Genomic DNA, 12669 nt, shown 5'->3' with positions numbered 1-12669 from the left:
ATCAGTCCCAGATGTCTGTATATCTGCATGATTTATACACATATGATATTTTATCTCCCACAGTTTGGTGTCATCATTACTCCTCAGAGAGATAATGTTTCAGGTACCTTACGACATTTACAATTCCCCCTGCTCTGATTTGTTTGTCAGCATCTTGGACGCAGTCCACTGAGATGTTGTTGTGTTATACAAGTGTGTGAGTAAGTTGCAGTGATTTATAAGGAGCAGAAGGCAGAGGTTTTTTAAACAGCCTGTCTGCAGCACTCGATCTGCTGAGCCTTGGCTCCCACAAAGACCCTCACTCATATCTCCAGATTGGCTAAACAGAATCTGGCATTTATGAGTTTTTGCCCACGTCCTCCATTACTGAGGCAATGATGTAAACGCTGGTGGCACGGGACACAAGAAGATATGATATATGCAGTTTTTGAGTGGGGTTGAAGCAAAGTAAGTTGGAGTTGCAGAGAAGTGGGGCCTCACGAGTCTCTGGGGAAGGTAGTTAAAAAAGAAAAAAAGCTTCAGGCTTTGACTGTCGTTTTGTGGAGCGGTGCCATAGCTGCGAGGGGCCGAGTTTTATTCATCCGTCCGTACTGTGCAAGTCCCTCATGCTCTCTCTCTGTACAAAGTGTCTCTTTGATTCCTGAGGGTTGATAAGAAGATTCCCTGCAGCTCGTTCAATAATGAGTCACTTACTGGGACTATATTTAGAAATTGAAGTGCAGGTAGATAGTCCACTTCCACTGGACCGATGAACTGCCCGACCTGATTGACGTGTTCTTTATGTGGTCTTTAATAGGCCTCATTCTTTTTCCTGCAGACGCCACCAGGACACATTCGTCACCTTTACTGTAAACAGCTTAAGTGCCGCTCACATTATTTCAGTCAAGCCCAGGCTTCAGTTTTCTGGAGGTCCCCTTTAAAGACATCTCTTTTTGGGTTCGGTGGAGGAGGAACAGCTTCGGAATGTGACTTGCAATCATTTTTAAGATGCTATCATGCTGTTCTCTATAGCTCATTGTTGGCATATTCTCAATTTAAACACACTCCAGAATAGGCCTATAGCAGCGCTGTGCTGTCAAATATAATCACATAGTTTCCTGATGATACTGACGTGTATAGAATGAGAATAAGAGGGGATTTCCAAAAGCACTATAATATGAAATGTAAACAAGAACTTAAATATTCTTTAAATACATAGAACACAGTTCTCACGCACTGTCAAATTTGTCATTATTCTGAGTTGTATGCATTTATTCTTTATTGACCCTGTGCATTAAAAAGCAGCTTTTAACCATTTAATAGCATTTTAAGTCTTGTCTACTTTTAATTTTAATGGCAGAAGGTGAAACTGCTTTATAGATTTAATGGCAGAAGTTTAAGAAATTATTTGGTTGATCAAGATATGTGTGTGTGTGTGTGTGTGTGTGTGTGTGCTTCACGGATTGTGAAATACAGTGTTTGCAGTGTGATCCTAATGAGCTTATGGACAAAAGATTTCTTGTTACATGCGTTCCTGCATCTCAGTCATCTGTGGAGACAATTAAAACTGTCTTTTCATCCGCTCTTTGGGACGCTCACGAGCTGATGCTGATAAAAGCTAAAGCTTAATCAGTTCCATTCCCAGTTGACTGAATTAGACTGCGTTCATTTTTCATACATATACAGTGAACTACATCTTTTTGTTGAACTGCTAAACTCATTTAATATCCTTGTGAATGTTCTTTTAAAGTAATTGATTTGAAATTTAATGCTTCGCTAACATGGAATAGAGAGAATAGCTCTGCTTTCATTCCCTCTGCTCACCTGGAATACCTCTTTTTGCTCTTTGATCAGACACGATGAAACACCGCCATGTTGAGCATTAGGAGCCAGAGTCTACACAGCAATCATCGGAGGATGGAGCCGCAGTAACGAGGTCCCATCAATACACAAGCTCCACCAATGGTGAGTCAGTCTCAGCTTATAGCATCAAGTAAGTTGAATAAATGTCAGCGTGTTAAGAACGACCTAAAATGGCAGAAACCATCTCTGAGAAAAATTCATGTGATGTGTATTTTAAACTCCAGCCAGCCACCAGGGGGCAATCAAAATGCTTTGGCTTCACTTTTGAGGAGCTGACATGTCATTCACCTTTATGTACAGTCTATGGATATGATCTCCTGTTAGAAGTGTGTAACTGACTTATAGTGGCAGCTTAAATTTCCACAATCAGTCCCAGTAAGAACTGTAGCTTAAAAAGAAAAGAATTAGGAGTCATTAAAAAGCAGTATTTACCTCCAAAATTGAGTGAGGACATTTTTAAAATATGAAGAAATGTAAATATACAGTGGTGTATTTGTTACAGTTTCTGGTTCAGAGGTTCATGCGTAACAGCCATCGTTCAGTTGTGTTTCAGTTCAGTGAACTGGACGACACAGTCTGCGCTCGAGTCAACAGATTGATACTTTGTTTTTCTCTGCACGAAAACAAATTACTGGCTGTTGCTCAGTAAAAGTTACAGAGTGCTGCATTAAATGAATATTTGTCCCCTCGCCTCGGTGTTGCCACAGAGGCTCAGGCCTTTATTTTTCACTGAGTTGGCAGTGACTTCACCAGCGCTTTCACTCGTGTCCCTGGAGGTTTAGATTGAAACATTTCATAATTAACTGCTTCACAGCAGGGAGCTTTCAACATGTTTGAACTTGTCTAACAGTTTTTTCAAGTGCATCCTTCACCTAGTATGAACTCATTATCTAATAAAACAATACCAAGCTCGGTTCTAATTAAGAACCTACACGCACCAAAAAACAACATCTCATGTTAGAACTGCTAATCTGCAGAGGAAATGGTGTGTTGATTTCATATGGGAAGGAATTCCTGTGTGTTAAGTGATCTTCAAGATGTGTGTACATTTGTATTCAGCAGTATATGAGCTGTAACCTTGGGTAAGTTGGGCTCGTCTGACCTTTAACCTCTGCAATAGAAGACAGGAACAGGAACAGAGATGACGTGCTGATGTTTTTTTTCCGCTCTTTTCTCTTTTTTCCCTGTGCAGTTGTTGATTATTAGAATTTGGTTCGACTCCAAACTTTTCATGTATTATCTTGATTGAAACCTTCCACCTGCTTCCTGCCTGCAGCTGACTCCGGCCTCCTGAGCAAATAGATAGCGATACACCAAGCCTCTTGATGGTCGGAAGGAGAGTGCGGAGCGTGTCCTTGCAGCCTCTCCCTTCCTGGGCTTTATGTCACCGTGGTCGGGGTCCATACGTGCGGAGGAAAGGGTGGGACGCGTGCTACCGTTTTTTTCTGTTAACATCTTTCTTCTCCTGCCAAGGTGGGGTCAAGAAGAGCTTGTTTGTGTACCTTTAAGATGCTCGACGGGGAAACAGGTGATGGTGGGACGTATATAGATGGAGGATTAAACAAGTCCAGCAGGTCTTTACATCGTGTAAACTTTATAGGCTGTTGGAGCAGAGGGAGGTAGATAAAATAAGACAAGAAAAAAAACAATAGAAATCTGCACATTAGATCATTTTCAAATAAAATTTGATCTTGAAAGTTTTCAGTCTGTAACTGTTTTACTTGTCAATATGCAGCTGGACTTTATTAGAATGACATCACAACTCAAAACACATCTGTTTACATCAGGCTCCCATACATTACATCTTATTCATCTCACACTAATCAGATTTTAACATTTGGTTTTACTTCAATTTCATGCGTTCACATTTGATGAACTATTAGCCGTCTATGCCTCTTAACCAGGTTTATAACCTTTGTTTTACTTTTTAGTTATTGTGTCTCCTAATCTCTTTTACTTTCATTATTTGTGTGTTTATTGTAATGTCCTTGGGTGTTTAGAAAGGCACAGTGAAATTAAATGTATTATTCATCCTCACTGGCAGCTGTAGAAATGTTTTCCAGTACAATGATGCATTCAAGAGGAATGCAGTAGCCACCAATCATTAACCACGTAAAAGTGAAACTTTGGAACCTGGAAAACTAAAGCTGAAGTCTTTGTTTGTGCTGCTTGACCTGTGGTTGCAGCTGCAGATTTATTTTAGTGAGTGTTCTGGTGTTTTGTGTCAGACCATTTGCACATAAAAATAAAGTCAGAAATCAGTCGAGTGGATTTTTAATATCAACACATTGATGCTGACACATGTTTTCTCGCCCCATGTCCAAATCTGCAAGTGTCATCAGCGCGATCAGCTTTACGTCCGTGATTTAAACAGCGTTTAATGGATTTGTCCTGTGGCTCGTATTCTTTGACATGACCTCAACGTAACTGCTCTGACCACAACACACTTCAGAGCACTATAGTGGCCGGCATTTAACAGTAATAGCCTGTGCCCTCTGGGGAGGAGTGGACCATTCCAAGAGTCATAATTTAGTGCTTTACGATGAACAAAGTGTCACTTCAAAAGACCAGAAATTGGACCACAGGAGCTGGTGCCATTTTGAAATGACAAGATGAAGTAATTAAAAAAAACACAGACTTAGTCAGATTGTTTTTTATTTAAGACCTGAAGCCAACTAAGTCAGTTTAATTGAGGAAGGCTTACCTCTCGACTGGTTTAATCTTTAATATTTGAAGATTGTGGATGCTGGAAAAAACCCACAGCAGGTTTAATATTTTCTCACAACATGTGCCTGCAGAGTGCAGGGTTATTTTTATGTAAACAGGAAATCCAATTCTAATAAAACAGCCTTTTCAGCTCAGACAGACTTGAGATTTATTTATATATTATGTATTATATGTATTCATTTCATTCAAGCTGGTATACTCCTCTATTTGGCTTCATTTCCTTTGTGCTGAACTCCATAATAGTTCAAATAAGTAATGAAATAAAAAATAATTCAAATATATCATTTTTTCACTTTTTAAAAAACTTTTCGCCCTGACATCTTTCAAAAACATGCTTTTGATACGTGTTTAATCTTATCTGGCAACAAATCTGAAAGTAAGAGTGTTTCTCTTATGTGCAGGTTGAACTGATGCTTTTGTTACAGAGCATGTCTCTGCAATAAAGAACAAAAATGTGCACAAGCTCTTTGGCACAGAGGGTCCATCTCTTTTGGAGAAAATAAATCAGTTGCAAGAAAAAAAGTGAGAACAAAACTGCAGTGTCATGTGATCCCAGTAGGAGCATGAACCTTTACCCCATCTGGTGTCTCCAACAGCTGTTGGACCCACTGCGGAGAACGCTAAAGAGTCGAGCAGCATCAATAATATTTTCTCAGAATCCTCGTCCTCACATTAAGAGACATTCGGGGATTTCAACACTGCAAGAAAAGTAACACAGATGGAGTCACATGAACTACAAAGTCCAACATTGACGTTATCAGTTCAAACTTAAAAACAGTTTGACTGGCAAAGGAAACAAAGTTGAAGGGTATTGTTAACAATTACAATGAGTTTTCAATCCTAGAGAGATTAAACAAACTGTTAGAAAGTTCACAGGTTGCTCAGGATCTTACAGATGTTAGGAACTTCACACACAAGCAATGAAACTTCAGAAAGTTTGTTAGAAAAGACTGCTGTTTTCACTTCCCCTTTTGTTTGGTTATTTAGATATTTTGATCTTATGAGCGTGTGACTCAGCAGATGCAGATAATGTCACTTAACATCAGAATATTTCAGATGCAACCATCCATCAGTAATAAATGTCAGGTTTTCAAAATTTGTGGTTTCAGGAAATCTCACTATAGGAGACTTTAATAACCACAGGGTTGAATTAATATTTATATGAAATTAATACATAATGTGTAATGTAATACAGCTGTGTGACATGACACTGAGCTTTTTGTGCTACACCTTGCTGTTTATCAAAAAAAAAGACAAAGGGACATATGAAATAATATCAGCTCTAAAATGCAATAAACAGAAAATTTATGGAGGCTGTCTCTGTAAGAATATCACACCATGGATTCCTGTTCAACTTTACACTCTCTTCATTCTTGGCAGTGAAGTGTGTGTGTGGTTGCCAGGGGAAATTGCTCATTCCATTATAAAAAAGGACCCATGTGAGCTATTCCCATAGACTTCCATACACATCCTGACAAAGAGTTGTCCCTCTGTCCAATTAACCTCACACAGAGAATGGCCGGAAGTGAGCACGGGAGTGTGATGGGTTACAGCCCCCCCAAGACACAGACCTTTGAGAGCACTTCATTAACGTCCCGACAATCTGAGTGATTTCATTTAGCCTTTAGATATCCTTTGAGGTATTTGCTCTTCTTTTATTCAGCCTTTCCTGCTGCCGGTTGGCAGCATAGAAGGATAATATTGACTTTGCTGATGTGTTTTTGTTTGGTATGGGAATGCTCCAGGCTTTGGCTGGCGCTGGCCTCTTCGATTGGCTTACCAGAGGGGTCGGGCAGATAGCCAGCACGTACAGTACATCAGCGAATAATAGACTCTGCTATACTGGGCTGCTCATCAGGGAGAAAACAAATCTCCTATACGAGACACAAGCCACTATAATTTGGGTTAGCGCACATGCATCTAGCCATAATACAAGACTGCATTTAAGTCACTGCTGTCCATGAAATGCAAGTAAAGCAGTTTAATAAATTTCAGTGATTAATGGAGCAAAACCTTTGGTTTCCTGAAGACTGAGGGAAAAACAACTCCACAGAGGGACGTTGTATCATCGTCTTCACCAGGAGTTGTCAGATGGCAGTGAGTGAGTGAGTGAGTGAGTGAGTGAGTGAGTGAGTGAGTGAGTGAGAGAGAGAGAGAGTGAGAGAGAGTGAGAGAGAGAGAGTGAGAGAGAGAGAGAGAGAGAGAGAGAGAGGTGAATGGCTCATAACTGAGGAGCAAGGATCAGTGGGCACTCGGCCAGCAGATTTCATGAGCTGCACACCATCAACAGGAATGGAGATACGATTAGTTCTACTATTTAAAAGAAAAAAATAAATAAATAAACACAAGCCTTGACAGATCTTTTTTCTAACTAATGCAATAACTATCTGAGAGACCTTGGCAGGTTTGGAGAAGATCCACCCAGCGATGAAGCTTAGCAAAGTAACAGATCAATGTTGTTTTTCAAACTGTGACAGGGTGTTCCCTCAATAGGTTATGTAAGGTCGAGCAGGGCAGAGTAGAAGCTGTTAGAGCTTCATTAAGGTGGATTTCCCGTGAGTAAAAGAACCAATCTTGTGGCTGTAACTCATTTAATTACAAGAGTAACCTTGTAACTTTAAGCTTAACTTTTCATCTTTTATTACAGCAGTTGTCTTTTTAATGTGAGGTGCAGAGAAAAGGTTAATAATGTGAGAATTAAAAAAGCTGGTGTACTTTTTAATCCTTCTAACTGTGATAAAAACAATGTCAATAATTGATTTTTTCAATAATTAACTAATAAATAATCACTGTATAACTATATTGCTATTGTCAATAGCATTATAACAAAATGCTTATGGGTTGTGCAAGTAGGTACAGCAGGAGGTGTAACAGATTGTTGAGCTACCTTAGAGTCTTTAAACTTACAAGAAACAACAATGTGAAACTTATCATGATATTTATCATTATCAACTTTTTATCTTGATACCATTTTTGGCCTTATCGCCCAACCCTATTTTCCAATGTAATAAACATTTTTATTTAGAATTTAGATTTTCTGTCTTTAAGCTAAGCTAACCAGCTGCTAGATCCTGCTATGCATCCATATTAACTATACAATGTGAGAGTGGTACGGCAAGCTTGAAATCATTTAACTCTAAGGAAATGAATATGCATCATAGTTTTAATTTGATCAATTATAAGCTAAAAGTAGAAAAGTGCCAAAATTGCAATACAGAATGCAGCAGTAAAATCACCATTTAACCTTCTATAAACTTATAAATACTGGAACATTCCTCATGAAATTCATTATGTCATCTGAAGAAATACTCCTTTGTTTTGCTGGGGAAAAAAACTTGTTTGTTCTCTGACAAGAAATTCTGATGTTAAAATTGATATAATTTTCATTTTGTTTTTCTGCTTCCACACATATTAACATAACACAAGTCTGGTTAAGAGACCACACGCATTCGGTTATGTTTCCTCGAAGACCTGAACGCTATAAACAAACAAAATACCTTCACAAATGTAAGCTCTTATGTAACAATGTGATGAAGCCAAGAACAAGCAGTAACAACCGCAATGGTGCTCGGGATGACTTTGGTTTATCTTGCTCCGTATCTCTAGCTGTCGGGACAGTCGTGTAAATTTGACTTGTGCATTCCTGTGGTATTAAGACATTCATGGATCCCTGGCAGGAATTTCCCCTGCATGGCCCTTGCTGTGTTTTCTCTGCCGTGTCCCTACCGTGCCTCTGGAGGTGAGGTAAAGTTCAACCGCACCAAATCTGGAATCTGAAAGAGCATCTTTATTTTTCACGTATACATGATGTTTCTCCACTCTGCTCTTGGCACTCGTGTCGGCCAAAACCTGTACAACACCATTAGATTCAAAGCCTCTCGCTATTAAGTATTTTGTATACTTTGGACAGACTCCTGCAATTATAATCAAACCTGTCTGTGTGTGTGTGTGTGTGTGTGTGTGTGTGTGTGTGTGTGTGTGTGTGTGTGTGTGTGTGTGTGTGTGTGTGTGTGTGTGTGTGTGTGTGTGTGTGTGTGTGTTCGTGCTTGTGTACTTTCCAACCCTGGATCTCCAAGTCGTCACACACTCATCAGTGTGCAGTGCAGACACACTGCAGGGCCAATGCAGGCCCAAACCCGCATCAGTAAAAGTTATGCAGTGTCACAGTGCCACATAAAATTTAAATTATACTAAATTATTACTAAACACATGAGTTCTTCTCTTTAAAATCTTCATGTTCCCTCTGGATGGGGGGTTACAGTCCTGAGGTGAGAGCAAAGTGGTAAAAATAGTTTTGTACATCAGCAATCACACAAACAAGTAACATGGCACAGGTGTGGTAGAAGTATGATCTGTTTATTTCATGCCATATTTATTCTAGTGGTGGTTGTTAGGTCTATTTTTTTTGCTATAATAATGTTTTTTACATCCTGATAGGAGCCAGGAGCTTTTATCTCACTCTTATTTTATTTTGAAATGTATAGTATTTAGTTTGTATGTTTTATTATTTTGATTATGTCGTGTCTGTGCTGTGTGTAACATGTCTGTCAAACGTTGCCTCTTTCCCAAACTCCAAACCAAATCAAGGGAACCAAATAAAGTAACTTGAACCTGATTGTGGCAAGATTTTAGCCACACATGTTTTTTAACCATCTGCAGTGGAGAATGTTTTTCTAACAATGGGCAGGATTCAAACCAGACACTGCACCACTGGCACATAAAGGTCACCAAGACACAAAGTCCTCTTCACACTAGGAGCTTTTATCTCAGCACTCTTGGACTTCATCATTTACTGAGCTTTACAAGGACTGAATTCATAACCTCAAACCTTTCAAGCAATCCTCCTTTGGCTACGTGGTCAGACAACAGACCCTTTTTTCTAGAGCCTTTGAATGTTTGCTTTAGGTGCTGGACTTCAAAATTCACCGCAGAGTGTGATGTTCAACCCAAAGAGCTCAGAATTCCAGAGTAGTCATTTCAACCGTTTTAATGAAGATATTTGAGCACCACGTTTGTTTTGAGATTTGGGTTCATTCCTGTTGACGTTGGACTTGAAAATTCAATGCTTCACACAAAGATCAAACCCACAACCGTGAAGCTATAGATCGTCTTGCTCTCTGATCTCACCAGTTATGCTTTCTATTTTTTTATTATCATGGGGATCTGAAACATTTCTGCAAGACTTCAAACTACAACATATAGCCTTTCCACTCAGTCACAAATGTGGTCCCATTTTTTTCCCTTTTGGACATCATCTAAAGGAAATAATGAAACGTTCTGAAAGAAGAGTGAACCAGTCCTTACTTAAATAGATCATTATATTAGGGGGCATTTTATATGTATGTGCCGCTTAAGTACGAAGTCAAACACCCAAAGTGAAGACTCAAAAGCTCTAGCTCATAAAAAGAAAGATGATAGACTATAAATTAAAATGGAAATTCATTCTGGAAAGTCAAGCCAATACGGAAGTGCCAGAAACCTGTATTCTCTGTGTTTTGTTTTAATCACTAGTTTCAAGTCTTATTGAATGAATCATGGGTTAGGGTTGGGGGATTAGGGTTAAGAGGTTATTCAATAAATTATGGTCCCACTTAGAGTAAAAGAGACAATAAAGAACGGTATGCATTGGGCCATGAATATCGTGTGATTAACCACAAGCATCGTCCAGTGGGTGCAGGTTGCAGATGTGCGTGGAACTGTCATTTAGGTTCACCCCCTGCTCCTCCAAATACTGTTTTCCAGTTTTCAAACAACAAACAAGGTGTTGGCCAAAATGCCAAACTCGAGGCTTCAGAGTGGCAGCTCACAAACCAATGAGTGACGTTCCAGTGGGTTGACACTTGAGAATGACAGGTAGAATGTTAGATGATATTTTTGAAAATCAGAAATCAAAATCTCCTGTAACTAATTTAATAATAATAACTTAATTTTGATATTTGATTTGGTCAAGGGTTCAATTACTGTGATGCTCACTGAACTTTTTGTGACCAGAGAAAAGAGTCAAAGTCTCCAAGAAATGAAGCTCAGGTGTGCTCTGTTAAATTGCTCAGGGAATAAGAGGACCACTATGTCTCTGGTTTGATCCTCACTTACTGCATAGTCCAACTTCTAGAGTAAACACACAGGCTCTGACAAAGCAACTCAAGTGTCTTTCCACAACTAGCTCAAGGTGTTAAAACAGTTCACTCGCTGAATTATGAAGTCAAACATCCAATGACTAGAGACATACGGCTTAGGAGTGCATGTCAGACCAAATGTCTGAGGTTGTTGGAAGATTGTACAAAAACTTTGAGGTTGAGGGTTAAATCAATAGTGAATTTTAACAACATAGATGAAAGATTGAGGGGATTTTACAAAGTGAGTGTCTCTGACCTGAGTGTGTTTGAAGACTGCTTTGGACCTCTGAGGGTGTGTGCTCAGTCCACTAAATGTTTTCATGTCTAACAGCAAAATGGCTGCAAAGTGCTCAGAGAAAAGCTCTGATTGCAATCAGTAGCTTTTGTTGGGTTGCCTGAGACCATAAATGTGGGGTGCAGCTACTTCTGTCTCTCTGTCTGTCTGTTTTTGTTACCTGGAGCATTATAACCAGTCCCTCTTTGATAGAACATCCACTTATCCTCTCTTGCTATTTCTAAAACAAGAATACAAATGCATGTTTTCAGTAATATCACAAAAGAAGACCTTGATTTGACCAGAAGAAGCAGTCCATACTTGGCCTGCGTAATCCGATACTCTGCTGTTGGTAAGTTAGGAATGTATGAGAGTTTGTCTCTGTGGTGTCTGTGCGGGTTTGTTTCACAGTGGACCTATAGTGGATCTATGTTGAATCCTTTATATAGAAAGACAGAATGTGAGGTTCAACAAAACTATGAATATATAAAGGAAGAGAATGGTGGTGACCAGCGGGGGTATCACTTTACTGCACAGACAAAGGATAAGAGACACCTGTGAATTACATCTCCAAAAAAGTTGAGATTCATGTCATTGCCTAAGAAACATTTCAATGTTCTCTGCTGGATTTTTTTTAAATCTTTTGCAAATAGCAGCTTGTTGCCATTGGGGGCTCATTTTCATGATTCTCTTCAGTGCCGTCTCCAGGCTGTGTTCCCCGAGTGATTTATGGGTAAACATAGACTATAATCGAGCTCACCTTGACTGCGTGAGGTTGTGTGAATTCTTTCATAAGCGTCAGGCGTATTCAGTGACAGCAAAGATCAGGAGAAGGGAGACATGGATTGAAAGGGTGAGACTCTGCCTCATTCCTGAGAGGCAGTGGTAGATATCACGTCCAGATGTTTCTGCAGGTTAGAGTGGACACTGTGATGGCTTCCTTCTGTGCCCTAAAGCTTTACTGCTGCTCCTGCACAGTATCATACTGCTTGGAAAGAAAAATTGAAGCATCCCAGCTGGTCTCTTTAAAGCTTATACAATCAATATTTTTCTATTTACAATGGATTACTGTAGCCACAAGTACTTCCCCTCTGGTCTATAGTTGTTTTTATAAACATCTAGCAGATTCTACTGTTTTTAATCATTTCTTGGGCATTTTCCACAAAAAAACCTAAAAACCTCCTATACACTACCCCTACTGCAGCACATGCTTCTTAGTTGTCAGATTAAACACCAACAAACCCATCCACATAAAGTTTGAGGGCAAGCATCCTCCAGTCAGTTCTTATGGTGAAAAACAAAGTACTAAAAAGCAAATGGGGTGATGCCAGTCTATGATTCACTGGCATATGTAGGGCATATGTTGTCAAGATATTGTTCTCAATGAAAACCCACATGCAAAGCCTTTTTGATGAAGTACAGGGATGAAGCCTGCACCTTTGTTCCAGAGATAAATGCTATGTACACACCACAGATTGTAAAGAATGATGAACGACGTGTCTCCACTTCCTCCTGTTTTGTAAAAACGCTACTGACGTCATTTTGAGCCACATAGTCTCTACAGTATCGATCATATTGTGGAGCCATAGTATCAGGCTCTCTCTACACACTCGATCAATAGTAAGTCTCAGCTGTCTATCGTGATGTTTCATCTCACTGTCAAATAACCAAAATAAACCAAGCTTACATGGAAAATGATTGCTTGACAGG

This window comes from Paralichthys olivaceus, chromosome 10, assembly GCF_024713975.1.
Source record: "Paralichthys olivaceus isolate ysfri-2021 chromosome 10, ASM2471397v2, whole genome shotgun sequence".
In the NCBI taxonomy this organism is placed as follows: domain Eukaryota; kingdom Metazoa; phylum Chordata; class Actinopteri; order Pleuronectiformes; family Paralichthyidae; genus Paralichthys; species Paralichthys olivaceus.
The sequence above is the reverse complement of the archived record's forward strand: the minus strand, read 5'-3'. Positions refer to the sequence as shown.